Source organism: Mirounga angustirostris, unplaced genomic scaffold (assembly GCF_029215605.1).
Source record: "Mirounga angustirostris isolate CCGP_5_RB_7025 unplaced genomic scaffold, mMirAng1.0.hap1 SCAF_7, whole genome shotgun sequence".
Lineage (NCBI taxonomy): Eukaryota > Metazoa > Chordata > Mammalia > Carnivora > Phocidae > Mirounga > Mirounga angustirostris.
In genome coordinates, this window is record NW_026991715.1 from 10,519,034 (window position 1) to 10,539,210 (window position 20,177).

At 44.8% G+C, this 20,177-nt stretch overlaps 1 protein-coding gene across 1 annotated transcript in view; it reads left to right on the forward strand.

Moving 5' to 3' along the window:
- YTHDC2 (YTH N6-methyladenosine RNA binding protein C2) overlaps window positions 1-20,177 on the forward strand; it is a 245,818-nt gene that overhangs the window by 150,707 nt on the left and 74,934 nt on the right. The window lies entirely within an intron of this gene.

Below are 20,177 nucleotides of genomic sequence, written 5' to 3' on the forward strand. Positions count from 1 at the left end.
TTCCAAGCTCCCCTCCACCACTTTGGGGCTCAGATCAGCAGAGAAATGGTTTTTATTGAGACATGAGTCCTAATCCCCCAGGAGCAGAATGTACAATTTCACAGCTTGGACACGTTGTGTGCGGGCTGTCAGCCTCGGTTATGCTGGGGCTCCTGAGGATGCTCTCAAGGTTGTGTCTGTTTGCCAGTAATAACAAAGATGGTAACGACTCTGTAGTAATTTATCATATCGTGCCCCCTCTTAAAGCCGTCTCTGGTTCTGGTGTCGCATGAGACTTTTGTGGAGGAATAAAATCATGTGGCCAGGTAAACACGTACAGTATTTCTGTTTGGTTTGCCTTCCTGTCTGGTTTCCCCAGCAGGCTTTCTGTTCACAGTGAGCATGGGGTAAAGATGGAAGCTGAGGAAAAATGATAATGGGATGCAAGCTGTCCTTGTTCCCCAGTGACTTGGACGAATGTCAGCGAACTTTTAGCTAGTGGAGAAAAGAGGGTTGAAGCAGAAAGTTTTCGGAGCGGGGGCTTTTCACTGTACTCTATCCTTTGTGAATTCAAGCCCCACATTGGATGTAGAGCTTAGCTAAAAAAAATTATGTCAGGGCTCCTAGTTCCTCAGTTGGTTAAGTATCGGACTCTTGATTTCAGCTCAGGTCATGATGTCAGGGTTGTGAGATTGAGCCCTGTGTTGGGCTCCACATTGAGCGTAGAGCCTGCTTAACATTCTCTCTCTCCCCTTGCCCCTCCCCGGTTCCCCCCTCCCCTAAGCTCATATGTGTGCACGCATGCTCATTCTCTCTCTCAAAAAAAAAAAAATTATGTCCCATAAGTGCCTAGAAGTTGGGAGGGTAATAGTGGGTCAGATGAAACGCTCAGATCCTTGATACACCTGTGCCCTTTGGGGATCGGTTCTGTATGAGCTGTTTCACAGATGGGAGGGGGTCATTATCCCTCAGGAATATTCAGGAAGGCATTGGGGAAGACTTTGAGAACCTATGTCCTAGGGACCCTAAAATGTCTCAAAAATCACAAAATTGTTGCGGCAGAAAGTGTCAACCTTGAAGACCCTTAATGAGGTTGGGTAGGAGAGTATTTTGGGCTTCCCTGTGTAGAGGTTGTATGAAACTGTAGAAACAAACATATGTGATCTAAATATCATGTCCACTGCAGTCAAGAAATTTCCCACTTGTTGTAAATCTGGCTTGATTATAGGAAATGAGAACACACACTTTAGGGTCTTCAGCACTTATATTCGGCTTCTGAGGTTATGGAAAGTCAGAAGAAATATGATGCATCTCTTTCTAGTTATTCAATGCACAATTAAAAAAATTTATTTATTGATTTTTTAATTATTTTTTGATTTTAGGTAGGCTCCACACCCAACAAGGGGCTTGAACTCACAACCCCGAGATGAAGAGCTGCATGCTCTACCTACTGAGCCAGCCAGGTGCCCCTTGATGCAGTTTTTATTTTTGCAAGAGCAGTTGGTCAGTCGTTAACTTATCAGTTAGCTTTTCCCATGGGTCCCTAATATCTCTTTCTCTACTTCACTTCCTTCAAAAGCAATGAAATTTGGTGATAGAAGAAGAGTGTATATGAGGAGTGTCTTTATTATTAATTATTATTTAAGCTTAGAGAAGGAAGGTATCCATTTTTGATCAAGATTATGTTGTATTTAACTAAAAAAAATTTTTTTTTGCCTTCTCATGACTGTGCACTCTAGAGAGATTTCAAAGTCTTAACTTGAGCACATGCAGTAATTAGGAGGTATTACTAGGTTAATTAGAAGCTGTGCCTCTTAATGATTCAAAATTGTTCAGGGGAGAAAATTGCAAGAGAAGGGAGAGCACAGGGGGAGGATTTGTCTCTAAAAGCTGCTCTCCCGTGAAGGTCATGACTATGCATGTGTTCCCGTTAGAAATGTTCATCATGCCTGCTTTGTATCGGCTGTCTTCAGTGAACAGTAATGTATTTATTAAAATGATTTCTGTTCATTGACTATGTTAACATGAAAGCACGAAACCAGCTTTGACCCTGACATTATTGGTTAATTGGTCTCCTTGAAATCCAGTCCTCCCCCAGATACTCTATCTCCTGGACTGATGTCTGCAGGTCCCTCTGGCTGGATCCTCTTCTTTTATCTGCTCTTGCTGTGTGGCTGGATCTGGCGGCTCCCCGCATGGTGTCCTGATGTCTAGAACCCACTTTTCTAGCCTAGACCTTTCTCTGGAACCCCTGACCCCCACATATGCCCAATGCCTCGCTAGCCTCCCCAGAGGCATCATATCCCCTGGGAATTCATATCCACCCCTCTCCACGCATCTCAACTGGGACCCTTCTCTCCCCCTCATTCAGCAAATCCATTCAGGCACCAAATCCTGTAGATTGTCTCTCCTATCCCCCTTTTCAGTTCTGTCACTGCTACTATTCGTCCCTTGGCCTAGGTCTGCCCCAGGGCCTCAGGAGCACGAACGTTCCCCTTTTCCTCACCTTTGGTTCCTTCCATGCTGTGGAACCAAGCGGTAAACTACGCCTGGTGTTATGGAGATGGTGTGTTGTCCACATGGACTGGATTGGAACCCTTCGGAGCTGCGATGCCATGGAACATCCTAGCACATTGGTAGTTCCCATCTGGGACCTCCCTGGGGCAGACTTGCAGAGCTACCTATTTGCATGTGACCTTCTGCTTCCCATTCCTTGTATTTTCATATTTATTTTATTTTATTTTTTTAAAAGGTTTTATTTATTTTTAAGAGAGAGAGAAAGAGCATGCCCACAAGTGGGGGGAGGGGCAGCAGGAGGGGAGAAGCAGGCTCCCCGCTGAGCAGGGAACCCAATGTGGGGCTCGATCCTAGGACCCTGGGATCATGACCTGAGCTGAAGGCAGATGCTTACCCAACTGAGCCACCCAGGCACCCTTGCATTTTCATACTTGATAAAGGGTGCGCCCCGTATCCTTATTTGGCACCTACCCAGCTGTTCCTTCCTTGGTCGTAACCTCTAATAACCCAAAGGCCAGTTGATTTCCTTCCAAATGGTTTGCTTCTGCAACCAAAACTTTGTAAGGAGTAGATGCTCCCCTGCTCATTATATTTCTCTGAAGTTAGCTGTAATTGACCCATCTTTTTTCGTTTTGTTTTCTCCTTCTTTCTCCTCCTCCTCCTTCTTTTTCTTCTTTAACTCTCCATATACTTTTGGTTTGGTTTTGGCAGAGGCTCTCCCCACCCTTTTTTAGACAGGGTGGGGGGCAGAGAGAGAGGGAGAGAGATAGAGAGAATCTCAAGCAGACTCCCTGCTGAGCAGGGAGCCTGACATGGGGCTTGATCCCAGGACTCTGAGATCATGACCTGAGCCAAAACTAAGAGTCAGATGGTTAACCGACTGAGGTGCGCCCTTCGTTTTTCTTTTATACTTTACTGCTCATCATTCTCTCACTTATTTCTGTTAATACTGCACACTCCCTATTTTTCTGCTTAGTTTGTCTCCACTTTTCTTTCTTTTGTTTTTTTAAGATTTTATTTTTAAGTCATCTCGACACCCCACGTGGGGCTCGAACCTACAACTCTGAGATCAAGAGTCAGGTGCTCTACCGACTGAGCCAGCCAGGCCGCCCTGTGCTTTTCTTCTCTGTTACAGCTACCTGATTTCGCTTAGACCCTCTTCTTTCTGTGAGGTGAATAGTGGGTCTTCCTAGACCCTCCTTCCACATTTTGGAGTCCGAGGGAGTTCTTTGTCTTAGCGTACAAGGCCCTTCATCTATCTCTCCCACCCTCGTTTCCTGTACTGACCCACCTTGCAACCTCTGTTCCAGCCATAAGGAACTGTTCGTGGATCTTTAAGTTTAACAGCTGCTGTGGATCCTTCTGGAACCTCTGGTTGCTCCTGTTTGCCCTCTCTCTGTAATGCTCTTCACCATCCACTCCATCTAGTTGCCTTAACTAACCTACTCCGTTTTCAAAACCCCGTCCATGGTGTGAACTCAAGAATCCTTTGCCTTGAAGACCTTCCTGCTCCCTCCCACAGTAGAATTGTGGTTCCTCACTTAAGTCCCCACTGTGTCCTGCATGTGCTTCTCAAGAGCATTAGGTCACACTATGGAGCGTGATGGAATCGAACCCCACACCACACGGTCCCTCCTGTGTTCGAGGATCTGTTCGGAGCGCTTACCCAGATCACTTGTCGGTTACATATCTGTCTCCCCACTGGGCAGGGAAAGTCTTAAGTTTTTATTTTAAAATTATTAGCTTTTATTTTATTTATTTTTTAGAATATTTTATTTATTTATTTGAGAGAGAGAGAGCACAAGCAGAGGGGAGTGGCAGAGGGAGAGGGAGAAGCAGACTTCCTGCTGAGCAGGGATCCTGACATGGACTTGATCCTGCTTCGGTTTCTAAGACCAATCCCTCTGCTTGCGTTCTGGAGTCACCCTCTCTCACTTTCTCAGGGACCATGTTTCTACAAGTATTTGCTTTATTTCTTGCATCTTCTAGTGCGGTGGTAAACAGCTCATATTGTTGGTTTTCAAATCTTGGCTCTGCAACTAACAAACAGTGTGACTTTGAGCAGATTAATGGACTTCTCTGTGTCTTTCTAAAATGGTGATAGTTTTGATAATTAAATGAGCAATATAAGGAAGTATGGGGGCCAGTGCCCGGCCCAGTGTAAATGCTGAGTAAATGTTAATTAGCAGATTATTAAAAATCATTTGCGGGGCGTGTGGGTGGCTCAGTCGGTTAAACCTCCCACTCTTGATTTTAGCTCAGGTCATGATCTCAGGGTCGTGGGATCAAGCCCTGTGTCCAGCTCCATGCTCAGTGGGGAGTCTTCTAGAGATTCTCTCTCTCCCTCGCCCTCTGCTCCTCCCCTTGCATGCTCTCTCTCTCTCTCAAATAAATAAATCTTAAAAAAAAATCATTTTCTGGTGCCTGGGTGGCTCAGTCGTTAAGCATCTGCCATCGGCTCAGGTCATGATCTCAGGGTCCTGGGATCGAGCCCCACATTGGGCTCCCTGATCTGTGGGGAGTCTGCTTCTCCCTCTGCCTCTGCCCTTCACCCCACTCATGCTCTCTCTTTCTCAAATAAATAAATAAAATCTTTTTAAAAAAATCATTTATGGGGCACTTGGGTGGCTCAGTCAGTTAAGCCCCAGGGTCCTGGGATCGAGCCCCGCATCAGGCTCCCTGCTCCGTGGGGAGCCTGCTTCTCCCTCTGCCACTCCCCCTGCTTGTGTTCCCTCTCTCGCTGTGTCTCTCTCTGTCAAATAAATAAAATCTTTAAAAAAAAATAATAAAATAAAATAAAATCATTTACAACAGCATATAAAAAAATGCCTCATTGTCATCATTGTCCTGCATTAACAAATATCCCTTGGGTTCTTGTTCCCCTCCGGTTCCTGCCTCATTTTCATCTCTGCTTTGCAGCAGAGGTGGTTGAAAGAGTTGTTTGTACTTGCTGTCTTGTTCTCATTTTCCTTTCTCTCCTTAACTCAATGGATGGGGCTTTCATCCAGACCGCTCTAGTGAAGCAGCTCCTGGTCACAGTCACCAGTGATTTATACCTTGTCAGGGTCCGTTGTCCATTCCCTCTCCCTTTGTTCCCACCACTGACCTCTCAATAGCGATGGACATGGTTGATGATTCCCTCCTCGAAATGCTTTTCTTCTTTGGGCTTCCGTGACATGGTAAGCCTGGTTTTCCCCACCTTTTAGGCCCCTCCTCCTCAGTCTTGATTTTCCTCACCAGACCTCTGAAAGTAAGAGTCCTCCAGGCGCTCAGTCTTTGGTCCTGTTCTTTATCCAGATTCTCTTCCTCCCTGATCCAACCTCATCCCATGGCTTCAGATACCAGTTATGTGTTGGAGAATCCTCAAATTGTTATTTCTAGCCCCAAATCTCTTCCCTGGGCTCCCCACTCAGATATCGAACTGGTTCTTACCATAGGAATGCCTGTTAGGCATCTGGGATGTAATATGTCCAAAATAGAACCATACACTCCTCTCCTCCCAAGTCAACCCCCCTCCCCCTGGCCCCCCAGGTAAATGGCACACAATCCAGTCTTGGCTGCAGCCTGGGCTTGCTCCTTCACTGCTTTCTTACCTCGATGACCAATTAGTCAAAGTCCCTGCAATTGGTACATTATTTCCAGTCCCCGGCTCTGCTTTTCTGCCCCGTCTTTCTCAAGCATAAATCAGATCATATCACCTTGCTGAAAACACTCGAAAACGTCCATTATACTTAGAATAAAATCCAGGTTCCTTGACATGACCTAGAATCTTGTTTTTTCCCAGCTCTGGGACCTCACATTCTTCTGCTTTCACCCTTGCTCTCTTCACTGTAGCTGCGTTGGATTTCTTTGACCTTGAGCGTGGCAAGCTCTTTCCAGTATCCGGGCCTCTGCACAGGTTTTTCTTTACCCAGATCTTTACGTGGCTCCTGCCTTCTCATTACAGATATCCTCTGAAGTATAGCAGTAGGTATCGACAGAATTGTCTATATTTATTTAGAACTCTCAATTTAAAGATGACCTCTTTCATGGCTCTGTATTTTATTTTTATAACTCTGATGGAATAGAGGTCTAACTTCCTTTTCTCCCCCAGTTTGGCCAGTCATCCCCATGCCATTTATTTAAGAGACAACCAGTTTCTACACTGATTTGAGATGCCAACAGTGGACCCCCTAGATGATTTGTACTGGCATTTTTAAAAAAATATTTATTTATTTGAGAGAGAGAGAGAGCACACGAGTGAGGGGCAAGGGAGAGGGAGAAGCAAGGAGCCTGATACGGGACTTGATCCCAGGACCCTGGGATCACGACCTGAGCCGAAGGCAGACGCTTAACGACTGAGCCACCCAGATGCCCCTGTACTGGCATTTCTTGCAAATCTGAAGGAACGTATTAGTGAACAGCTCTGCCTATCTTGTAAACGTTATAAGAAACATCCGAGTGAAGTGCCTATTAACTAACCTTCTTATCTGGGAAATGATTTTCTCACCCCTTCAGCTCAAAATCTTGTGATTCTAGGCCTGGGCTTCTTCAAAGCTTTTCCCTTATATTTTCGAATGAACTCTACTCGAGAAAGTCTATAGTTTCCATATGACATTCTTTGCTTTCGAGATTAGAGAATAGAAATTCAACCACATATAAGTATTTCTTTCACTGGAAAAGCAGTAGGTATCTGTCAAAACCCAAGACGTGGTGTTTATATTCCTCAAGGTTCTAAACTTTCCCTCACATCCATCTTTGTTCCCTTTTTTACCTCAATTTCCTACATTTCTTTTTAAATATGTGACCAGACCACATGTTGGTAATTGTGGATGCTCTGGAGGTATGCCAGAATCGTGCAAAGCTTTACTTTTCTTCCCCTGTTAGTGCTGGAAATTTCTGATTTTTGGAAGGAAACTGAAATGCAGATATATCAATGTTTTCTCAAGGTCCTTCTCCTCCCCCCCCCCCCCAAATCACTGTGCTGAATTTGTACCTTATTTGGACAATTTCCATATTGAAAGGCTCAGAAGGCTCTACTGTGTGAGTTCTCTTTTGCTCTCTGAGGAAAAGGTCTAAACATTTTAAATGGAAATAGCAAGCCTCTTATGCAGGAAGCGTGGCTGTAGAGTAGAATGACATTTTGATAACAGAAAGCAAGAGAACTCCCGAACAGAGCCTGGCTTCCCTATTCTCGGTGCTAAATAAATAATGCATTTTTCAAAGCCCGTTTCTTTGGATGCAAACCTACTTTTTGGTAAAAGAGAAAGGCATTTCGACTCTATTATTGGCCTTTGGATTGTTTCTGTTTTCCACCAATGCTGAAATTGCAGTCAATTAGGTACTTTTTCTTGTGACAGATTGGAAACCAGAAGGGAGCTGATGAATTCAAACAGAGAAATACGAGCTAAAAATGTCTTTAAAGCCCTTCTTTGCACATTTTCTCTTTAGAATTTATAGAGTACATTAATTTTCTGATATAATGAATTATGAGATGCTTAGCCTTATGTAAAGTTAATAGAAGGTGTGTTTTATTTCGAATCCCTACCTATTTTTCAGTTTATTTTAATCATGTGTGTTCTGTTTTTTTTTTTTTTTTTTAAGATTTCATTTATTTATTTGAGAGAGAGAGAATGAGAGAGAGGGTATGTGAGAGGGGGGAGAGTCAGTGGGAGAAGCAGACTGCCCGCCGAGCACGGAGCCCGATGCGGGACTCGATCCAGGGACTCCAGGATCATGACCTGAGCCGAAGGCAGTCGCTTAACCAACTGAGCCACCCAGGCGCCCCATGTGCGTTCTGTTATACAATCAGTGGCCTGGACTCCCTTGCCTCCTTCACAATCAATGCCTGGTGTTTCTGTTTTTGTTTTTGTTTTTTTAACACTTGATTCCTCTTGGATGATCTATGATAGCTAACCTTTTCTGAGTTTGCAGCACCATCTGGATTTCTCATTCAGAGTCCCTGGAGTGCAAATGATACGTTTCTTTTTATGGTTGGGCATAATTTTTTGGGTTCCCGATGGGCACAACTCCTGTCTCAATATCTTCATTTTGAAATAGATATTTTAAATCATCTACATATCAATCTGGCCAAGCAGTGCTCGTGTTTGAAACATTTAGTGAGTGGGGGATGTGGTGGACGATTTTGGTGTCCTGACCCAATCCCCTTTACCCATGAATTTAAAGATTATTTATTTTATTTGTCAGAGAAAGAGAGAGAGCATGTGTGTGTGCCTGCACACAGGTTCCCCACTGAGCAAGGCGCCCGATGCGGGACTCCATCCCAGGACCCTGGGATCATGACCTGGGCCGAAGGCAGACGCTTAATGACTGCGCCACCTAGGCACCCCGATTTGCCCCTTCTCTCTTCCTAGCCATCAGACCAATAGCTAAGGTCAAGCCTTAGCATGACCCAATGGGGAAAGGTTAGGTTTGCTAGTGGAGGGGAGGGGTGTTAAATGCAGAAGGTGCCACGGGACCGACTGGCAACCAGGAGAGCGTGCTGGGGAGTGAATAGTGAGGTGTTGGATTAGGGGATGTGGAATTTAAAGTTGTATAGGGGAGATTTTTTTTTTTTTTTTAAACTACAAGATACTCTTCTTTGATATAGGATTTAACAGCCTGGCAAGGACCCTGGAGATAAGTCTAATATTCTGCTGGGATGGGTCTTGGAAGCTTGGAAGACAATATGGCCCCACTAAATTGGGTAGAGAAGCCGGAATTGCTAGGAATGACTCTGTAAGATTTCCAATGAAGCCTTTCCCTTAGCTCACACCTGCCTTGACTTCACGGGAGGTCCCCTACACTCAGCTGTTGAAGGTGGGAAAACCTGAGCCAGGTTCATGGATGAGTAGCCCTGCTATATTTGGTGAAGGTGAAAATTCATTCCTCTCATATCTTATTCCCGCTGAGGGGTGGTTTTGATACACAGCATTGTGGGGAAATACTACCTATGGGCAGAACTTTGGGCAGTGTAGTCATTCGCTGTGTGGAAGGAGAAGTGGCCCCAGGTAAGGATATATAAGGATTGATGAGCAGCGGCAATGGCTTAGCTAATTAGTCAGGGGCCTGAGGGATTTTTGGGAGGAGGCACATGGTTGGACATCTGGGAGTAGACTTGAAGTGTGAATTACGCACGCTAGCATGCCACAGACAGCATCTACTGGGCAATAGTCACTGGCCACGGGGACACAATGACTCAGCCAGTTGATGTCAGCCAACCTTTTTTGCTGGCCATCCCAGTGCTTGGGCAATGAGCTTAATGAATGGAGTAATCACAGTGGGAGTACAAAGGCTAGGTAGGGACCCATCAGTGTGGGTTCTCTCCATTTAGACTTAGCTAACTGCCGCTGCCTGATGCTGAGCTCCTGATCCTCCTCAAGGTGAGCAAATTGCCACTTGGTGGCAAATGGATTAAATTGAACTTCTACACTAGAAGGAGCAACACTTCATTGTGGCTGGGATAGACACTCTGATTATGGGTTTGACCTTTGCACCAGTAACGTCTCCATCAGAACCGCTGTTCAAGGGCTTAAAGAATGACTCACCATCACTGGGTCCTGCATGGCATGTAGCACCAAGGGACATACTTTATAGAAAACAGGGTGTGCAGGAGGTATATGACCATGGGATGCATACTTCATCCCTTATCATTCAGAGGCTGCTGGACTGATGTGTCAGTCAAGTCCTCCAGGAAATAGATGCTTCTGAGAATGAGCATTGGAAATGGATATAAAGCTTTTGAAAGATTAAAGGGGGATGAAACAGGATCAGGTATGGAAAGCTTTCAGGCTATGATGGAACCTCACATCTGTGGAAAAAGAAGAGAGGAAGGAGGATGGGGGATGGCAAGGTGCAGACCTCGATGGCCATCTGACAAAGTCAACAGGGCAATGGTTGCTTCTAGAGCCCCACCCTGGGCAGAGATGCTTAGTCGTGGGCTGATGGCAGCCTGGGAAGAGTGTGGCCTCCAATCAAAAGCTGAGGCAGATCTTGAGGGTGCTGTCAGCCAGAGGATGTCCCCTGGATGCACTCCTTGAAGCTGAACAGCAAATTCTTTCTTGAAGGGAGGTTTGAGTGGCATCCTTCCATGGCTGCCACTATTGACACCCTATGTCTTATGGATCCACATGCTCAAGGGGCAGGTCCCTCAGGGTTCCAGCTGGCTCTGTTCATGTGGGGAGACTTAGCAGCAGGGAGGTGGTGGGACAGTCTTGGGGCTGCCTCTGGTAGTCATCATTTTCCTCTTACACTATCCATTCTAAGTTCCCCTGTTTTCAGCGGTCCTCGGTGCTTTACCAGGGAGTGTGACCCAGGCCCTCATTCTGGAGGGCTCTGAGCTCCTGGTAATCTGTCCTCCTCTGGTTGGGGCTGTCATGCTTGTCCATTTACGTTCACAACTGGACGGAGGAGTCCCAACGGGTATCCTCGTGGATCACCTGAATTCCACACATATTCCTCCTCGTCTCCATCTCCACCTGATAATCAGGGGCAATCACAACTGCCCTGGTGGTGAGTGCTCTTCTTGTCTGTTGTTCCCTGGACACCAGGGGTTCAAAGGACCCAGGATGCAGTCTCAACCTGCAGTTCGCGGAGACCTTTGCTGTGTTCTCTGGCAAGAGCGTGCCCCCCATCTGTGGACCAGGACGTTTAGCCCTGAGCTAAACAGTGCCCAGAACTGAAATGCTGCAGTGGGATATTGGGAATGAAGATAAAGGGGCGATTTCTGCTTCTGTGCCTTGGTTCCTGGATCCATGTATTATTCTTAGAGATCTCTGATGCCATGTGGATACTGCATCCTGAAGACGGCACATCCTCACTCAGAACTGACTGGGAGCCTGTGCTCCAGCTTGAGGGATATTGTCACCGTGGACGGCAGGGGCAGAGCTCATGGTTGCATACAGTAGGGGTAAACAAAAGGCTGCGTACTGAGAATCACGCTGCCCGTTTCTCTTCTCAGACACCGATAACCAGGGAGGAGAGGGGAAGTGTTCAGATAAAAAATAAATAAATAAAAAATTCCTAATACTGATATTTGGACGTACCTCAGTAAATGCCCAACTCTCTGCTGGTGGAGAGATATTTTTAAAAATCAGATTATAGGGGCACCTGGGCGGCTCACTTGGTTAAGCATTTGACTCTTGATATCTGCTCAGGTCTTGATGTCAGGGTCGTGAGTTCAAGCCCCGTGTTGGGCTCCATACTGGGCTTTAAAAAAAGAAAAATCAGATTATCTGGTTATGTTTGAACATTTGAAAAGTAATACTGGTAGGCATTTGACAGATACAAAGAAGCATGTGAAGAAAAATTATGCACAGTACCTAGAAAACTAGCATAGTATTTTGAAAACTAAGGAGATCCTGTTGTTGTTGTTACTGTTTTTTAACACACCTACCAACTTCTGAATTTAATTATTTATAGGGTTTATAGCCTCCTACTGGAATGTCAGAGCCAGGGGGCCACGGGGCTTTGGTTACAACTCTATTCCAAGTGTTTAGCATGGGAGCTGGTGCACAGGGGAGTTTAACTAACAATAGTTGAATAGTTGAACACAAAAGCAAGCTATTCTTGTTTATAATCTAGAAAACCAATATAACATAGGAAAACTTGGATATAAAACCAAACCCTATTATAACATGATTTAATAGTCATATAATACAATATTAGAAGTCACAACACAGGGCGCCTGGTGGCTCAGTCACTGAGCATCTGCCTTCAGCTCAGGTCATGATCCCAGGGTCCTGGGATTGAGCCCCGCATCGGGCTCCCTGCTCAGTGGGGAGCCTGCTTCTCCCTCTCCCTCTGCCTGTCGCTCTATCTACCTGTGTGTGCACTCTCTCTTTGTCTCTCTCTTTCTCTGTGTCAAATAAATGAATGAAATCTTTAAAAAATAAAAAATCACAGCATGATTACCTGTAACAATATAACAAGTAACATAAATATATAATTATAATCTGAAATAGAAATATTTTGTAACAAATGGAATCAAATAATTTACTGTTTGTTATAATTAATATATATTCACTAGATTGCATTATGATTATGTAATTAGCATAATATCGTATGCACTTCAATTTGATATAATTATAACATACTACAATTTTTTTATTTTTTATTTTTAAAGATTTATTCATCCATTTTAGAGAGAGAGAGAGCAGGTGGAGGGGCAGAGAGAGAGGGAGAGAGAGAATCTCAACTGGACTCTGTGCTGAGCATGGAGCTTGATGTGGGGCTCGATCCCAGGACCCTGAGATCATGATGTGAGCCGAAATCAAGAGTTGGGCTCTTAACTAACTGAGCCACCCAGGTGCCCCATTCACAATAGATTTAAATGTAAGTTGTCACGTTATACTGATTTGGAGGTTTGTAGATAGGTGGTAGGAATTTAAAAGCTAAATTATCATTTCCCATATTTGGAAATCAGTCAATAACATACCAAATTTTGAAGTGAGCAAATGGCAAAAGAAACATATTATTTAGAAACATGGAAGGTGAACACTGGAAGAAACACTTGGCACAGTTGAAACTGTTAGATCCTGGGAAGTCGAGTGGACATTTGGGGAAAGTGAGAGAAGTGTGTGTGGTTTCTCTCAATTGGCTTTGTAGTGTGTTTGATTCCTCAACTCTGTGTTTGGATTACATTGATAAAAACACCCATTAAATAAATCAATTCTCCAAACAATTCATTTGAACAAGGTGCCGTGCACTTTTTGTGATCATCTCAGACATATTCCTAGACTTTCTGAGGACCGTGGAATCCAGTCGCTGGGGCGGCTTATGCCCTCTGTGCTTTCCAGAACAATACTTGAACAGGATCTCTTTTAAGCATTTGCAAATGGGGCTGTACAAGCGAAGAATGTAGAATTTCTTCTGACATCCGGAGTTAAGATGAACTTGCATTTTACAACGGAATCTGTTCAGATGAATATTTGGATTAATTTGTGCTCGTGTATGGAAACAAAATGTATGCTATTGAGAAATGCCAGGGTATATGTTCTGTTTCTTTTTTTTTTTTATTCTTATGTTAATCCCCTACATTACATCATTAGTTTTAGATGTAGTGTTCCATGATTCATTGTTTGTGTTCTGTTTCTTTTAAAATGAGTTAGCAGGAGAGGTCCTGCGGATAGATTTCAGGACAAATACCCGCATACGCTGACAATATCTGCCCAGATCTCCTCAGTGTCAATTCCATTGACCTGTGCACTGCTTTCTCTCGGAAGGACTGTCCTTGAGGCCACTGGAGATACCTTTGCTTAGTGCAAGGAGAGCAGGGAGTGCCTGGGAATCCAGTGCCCCCAGATCCAGCCCTTACCTGGTGAAAGGCAGGTGTGAGACAAATACTCAGTGTCCCTTGCTCCTGATGGGACAGTGGCTTCCACTGTCTCCAGAGGTCCCCCCGCCCCACCTCTTCCTCCTGTGGGATTGAGTGAATGCTAATTCTCTAAGACTTGGTGTGAAATCTCATCTTTGCATGGCTTCCTTCCCTATCCTGTCTCCTCCTCTACTCCCCCACTGTTTGTTCCTCAGAATACTTCCTAATAAATCAGTTTCACACCACTCCGCATCTCAGGGTCTGCCTCTGGGGAAGCCGATCTCAGACACTTACCAGATGGAGGTAGAATTGGAATGACAGAGCGGCAGATTGTTGTATGATGATCCTTAGGAAGTTTCCAGGCTCTGACTTTCCTCTGATGACCGATCCTGCTTTCTGTCCCCACAAAACTGCTGCATGGTCTTCTGTAGGGTTTTCAGGTTGCAGGGGTGGGGGGGGCGTTGTGGGAAAATTCAAGGTGTATTTAAGTCAAGCTCCCATTTTTTGCCTGCCAGCAGGTTATTTGCTAATCAATAAGTGACTCCTTATTTTTATACTTGGGAAGGGAATTCCTTTTTAGCATTCAGATTCGTGGGTCTGCTTTGTAAACAAATTACTTCCTGTAGCATAATTTATTTCAGTGGGTTGGAAGCAGTACTAAAAATATCTCTGGTATCTGCATAAATCTATAAATATAAGAGGGAAGGAGAAAAGTGAGAGGTGGGGGGAAGGCTGCTAATATTGATCGCGAATCTTCCATGCACCAGACCTGCGCCTGTAATACACAGAATGAGAGGCTGGGGCAAGGTCACGCAGTTAGTGATCAGGGATACGGGAATTTAAACCCCAATAGAACAGAACAGCTGTTTTGTGGTTTTATTCTTAGGATTCTGCTGCTCTTATCTTCATTCGTGCAAAGACATCAGCCTTTTTGGTTTAATTACCTTTTGCATTCTCATCCCCAAGGGCCTGGGTCAGGGCTCAGTGGACATCTCTTTTTAGTGTGTTCTGGTGTGTCTCTGTCCCCAGAACACAGCTGAGGTTTCCCAATTACCTCTTCCATAAAATCAAGGTTTTTTTGGTTTGTTTGTTTGTTTTATCATGGCCTTTAGGGGCTCTCCAGCAGTTGAAGGGAAGTCTTCCTTTTGCCAATTGCTTTCATCGCCTATTTGCTCTGGCACTCACTTTTGGCCAAAAGGATAAGCCAATTTCTTATGCGTGTCCAGAGGACAGGTCAATTTGCTTTTGAGTTATGCATGAGCCTTGGACCTTGGGCCTTGGCCTTGGGCCTTGGACACCCTCTCAATTCTTTTTTCACCTCCCGTCTCTGCTGGAGGAGGATGGGTTGATCCCTGTGCCCTTTCCTCCAGGGGCTAGTACGAGAAGCCTTACCAACGGAGAGAAGGCCATGGTCTTTATCAGTCTAGTCTCCCCACTGACTGTGGGGTGCTCCTCTCTGCCCCGCCCACATGCTCACCCGAGCACTTTTGTGCCTGTCGATGGCCCCACTCTATCCTTCCTCACTGTGAATAGTTAGATGTCTCCTCATGTATTCTCCGAGGAACCACTTGGTCAAACTGCCAATTTCCTGTCGTTTTCTGCTGTTTGGATCATTTTTGCTGTTGAAGCAAACCATCAGAGAGTCCAGAACTCAGAACGGAAATAACTTCAGAGATCATCTTTCTGATCCAATCCTCTCCACTTAATTTATCCGATTCATGATGTAAATCATTTCATAATTACAAAAGTCATGTAATTTTTGGTTTGGGAAACTGAAGACAAAAAGTAGAAAACGGAGATCATGCGTAATGCTAATGGCTACTAATACTTTTGTGTGTCTTTATTTATTTTTTTTTGAGATTTTATTTATTTATTTGACAGAGAGAGAGAGATAGCGAGAGCAGGAACATAGCAGGGGGAGTGGGAGAGGGAGAAGCAGGTTTCCCGCCGAGCAGGGAGCCCAATGCGGGGCTCAATCCCAGGACCCCGGGATCATGACCTGAGCCGAAGGCAGACGCTTAACGACTGAGCCACCCAGGCGCCCCTTTTGTGTGTCTTTAAAGAAATGCTGTTTATGCCAGTCATTAAAAAATATAGAATGGGGGGTGCCTGGGTGGCTTGGTTGGTGGGGCATCTGACTCTTGATCTCAGGTTTTGATCTCGGGGTCATGAGTTTAAGCCCCACATGGGGCATGAAGCCTACTTAAAAAAAATAAAAATATAGAGTGAATATTTTATTTCCTTCAGACATTTTTTCTTTCAAGATCTTATAATTAAACATGTAATAACTAAGTGCATACTTACTGTTCAGAATTCTAACAATATGGATCAAGTGAGATGTCTCCTTGGTCCCTCTTCCCTGCTCCTCTCCTCAATCACTGTCCTCAATGTAGTGTGCCTCCTTTTTCATCTGTTTCTCTGAATTTACACACACGTATGCACAAAGAGAAATACGTAGGCTTGTTTTATATATGTCCCTACACGAATTATGTCATTATCTGTGCTCTGGCATGGAACTTGCATTCTTTACTTAAAAATATGCTCTAGGGGCGGCTGGGTGGCTCAGTCGGTTAAGCGTCTGTCTTTGGCTCAGGTCATGATCTCGGGGTCGTGAGATCGAGCCCTGTGTCGGGCTCCAGGCTCAGCTCGGAGTCTGCTTGAGAGTCTCTCTCCCTCTCCCCCTGCCCCCTCTAAAATAAATAAATCCTTAAAAAAATAAAGGAAATATGCATATTTAATGCTAACTAGGCTGATAAAGTGCACCTCCTCCCTCAACAACAGTTGTTTGCCCTGTTGGAGTTTTACTGGTCCGATGGGGGCAGGGGGCACGGGTAGCAGGTAATTGTTCTTTGAGTCTGAGTCCTGAATTCTGTTACTCGAATTCGAACCTTTAAACGTATTTACAGCCATTGGTGATTTTTCTTTTTTCTTTTATTTATTTATTCATTTGAGACACACAGAGAGAGAGAGAGAGAGAGAGAGGGAGAGAGCATGAGCAGGGAGAGAGGCAGTGGGAGAGGGAGAAGCAGGCTCCCCGCTGAGCAGGAAGCCCGATGCGGGGCTCGATCCCAGGACGGTGGGATCATGACTTGAGCCGAAGGCAGACACTTAACCATCTGAGCCACCCAGGCGCCCCCCCATTGGTGATTTTTTTTTGGCGAGTTGCCTTGCCTTTTCATATCCTTTGGCTAGGTTGTTGTTGTTGTTTTTCTTTAGATTCATAGTCTTTTTAAATTTATTCCAGAGGGGTCTTTATATATTTTATGCTGTTATCTAAAGTCTTGTTCTGTTTGCTTTAGGAACACTGTCTACTCAGACATGAGGCTGTGTTTGTACCTGGGCCGCTCAGTCATGGTGCTAAGGGTAGGCAACATGTACTCACCCCATAGCTAAATTCCCTCTCTCCTCCCCTGTGGATGCTTCATCTCTTTATGACACCATTCTCCAGGGACTGGGGACTATGCCAGTGGGGAGAATATACCAGTAGCTATTCTCCCTGGGATACAAACCCCTTTTTTCTGGAGGGGGTTGTGGGTGGCCAGTCACCAGGGACACTGTCCTTATGTCCCGGCTCACGGTTTCCACCTCAGGGCTCCAGTCTGGGGGTGGATGCCTTTTGCTGCTGAGGCTGGGCATGGACCGCTTGCTTAGGGTGCCTACCCAGCCATGCTGCCTGCTGTGCAGGGACCCCCGTCCTCTCTGGCCTCCTTGTGTGAGCGAGGCGTTCCCTGGGCTCGTTCCTACCTTCTGTGGCTGCCCCTTTCTTGTGTATGCTATGGGCCAAGGCTTCCCATTTCCTTGGATCCCAGTCATCTTCTATCTTTCACAGAGTCCTCAGAAATGTATGTGCCAAAGCATCCCCCTCCTTGTTTCTCATGGCTATTTTGGAATTCAAATACAGTTTTTTTTTTTAATATTCTGTTATGGCCAGAGATTTGTAGCCAGAGGGCAAAGGCTTTGCCAGCCTTCTTCTGTAAGGGCCAGGTAGTAAATATTTGAGGCTTCGCAGGCCAGATGGTTTCTGTCTCAATTGCTTAGCTCTGCTTTCGTGTGAAAGCAGCTGTCAGTGATAAATGATGGATGGATGTGGCCATGTTCGAATCAACCTGATTTATAAAACGGGCGTTGGGCAGGATCTGACCCACAGGCCCTCATTTGCAGAGGCCTGACCTAGACACCTGTTTTTTTTCTTTTTTTAAAGATTTTATTTATTTATTTGACACAGAGAGAGAGAAAGCACAAGCAGGGGGAGTAGGAGAGGGAGAGGGAGAAGCAGACTCCCCACTGAGCAGGGAGCCCGACGCGGGGCTCGATCCCAGGACCCTAGGATCATGACCTGAGCTGAAGGCAGGTGTTTAATCGACTGAGCCACCCAGCTGCCCCTAGACGCCTGTTTTTTTCTTTTCTTTTCTTTTTTTTTTTTTTAAGATTTTATTTATTTATTCATGAGAGACAGAGAGAGAGAGAGAGGCAGAGGGAGAAGCAGGCTCCCAAGGAGCAGGGAGCCCGATGCGGGACTCGATCCCAGGACCCTGGGATCATGACCTGAGCCGAAGGCAGACGCTTAACCATCTGAGCCACCCAGGCGCCCCGCCTGTTTTTTTCTAATAGATGAGCCGTCGGGGGCCTGGGGAGAGATTTGCCCAAAGCTAGTCAAATAGTGAGTGGAAAAATGAGATCTGTCACCTCTTCTGCTTACTCTTCCGTGAATCTGTGATCTTTCTTCCACTTTGCTCTTTTTGTTAGAGAGATACCTAAACACATCTTCCTTGGAAACAAGGAGGTTACTTTCAACTTCTTCCTCTGTGTTCTGTGACTGGAAAGCAAAGAAAACCGAGGCCATGTTCCCTGACTAGGGAGCCACTGGGGAGTCAGAGAGCTGGGCGTGCTGGGTGGGTTGTTGGCATCAGGACCGACGGGCGCTCTTGTCCAGTCCTTGGCCTTCCCTGTTAGGACCCGTTAGAGACATCTGGCAAGATTAATGAAGCATAAGGTATTTGAGCTCTTCTGAGACAAGATTCTAACATAACCATAAATATTATTACTCCGTTTTAGTCTGTGTGGCCCCACAAGTCATAGAATTTGATATCCTGGTAAAAGCCGTGTCTCTTTTTGTCTAGTTTTGTGTGATAGGTAAGGGCTTACACTTGAAGTTTGGGTTGAGACTTGAGTCTGTAGTCTGCCACTCACAAGCTGTGTGAGCTTGAAAAAATTACTTAAACCCCCTGCTTGTCACTAGATGCGAGTGAAAAAAATGAGAATTATAATGCCAGTCTCATAGGGCTGTTGTGAAGATTAAGTGAGATGATGTATAAGAAGGTAATTGCTATGTTGCAAAGCATTGTAAAAACAGAAGTTATTAGTATATGGATTGAGAGTAGAAGCCCTGATACAAACAGCAGATTAGTGCCGAGGGCTGTGATTGGGTATTTGAACTGCAGGGCATGGGGTGGATTAATGAAACCGCACACTCCGGGCATATTAACTAGCAAGTCCGTATGACACATAGTAGCAATGAAATGATAATTTATCTTGGTTTGAATTTTATTGTTCCCAGGAGCTTTATGTCAAGTTAGCGCATCTACTTTTAATCTTTTTACGATTATCTAGGAGAGTAAATTAAACTTTCTTTCCATTGAGGGTGTTGAAATGAAGTGTCCCCTTTAAAAAGGCAACTGTATAAAATGTAGCACTGCTTTGATCTGAGTGAATTGCACCTGTTTGTTTTATAAAGTCATTCTTCATGCTCCTTCTTTTATTTAAAGCAAGGCGGTAGGACCTCATGGTCGGCGGGTAGGCTCTGGATCTAGCATCCACCTGGCTTGAATTCCAGCTTTCACATTTCTCAGCTACTTCCCTTTGGGCAAGGTACTTAACTCACTGTTTCTCGCTTCTTTTATCCAGAAAATTGGGATAATAGTTCATACCATTTTTTAATGGCTTGTTTTAAGAATTTAATGTGTTTTTGCATGTTAAACTGTTTGGAGCAATGCTTGGCATATACTGAGAGCTCATGAAGTATAGGCAGACCTCAGAGGTACTGCAGGTTTGGTTTCAGACTGCCAAAATAAAGTGAGTATCACAGTGAAGTGAATCAAATGAATTTTTTGGTTTCCCAGTGCATATGAAAGTCATATTCACACTATACTGTAGTCTATTAAGTGCGAGATAACATTACGTCTTAACCCCCCCCCCAAGGTACATACCTTAATTAAAAAAAAACAACAACACTTTATGGCTAAAAAATGCTAACCATCATCTGAACTTTCAGTGAGTTGTAATCCCTCATCCCAGATCCCCATGACAAATAGAGTCATAATGAAAAAGTTTGAAATATTGCAAAAATCAATGAAATATGACACAGACATGAAGTGAGTGAACACATGCT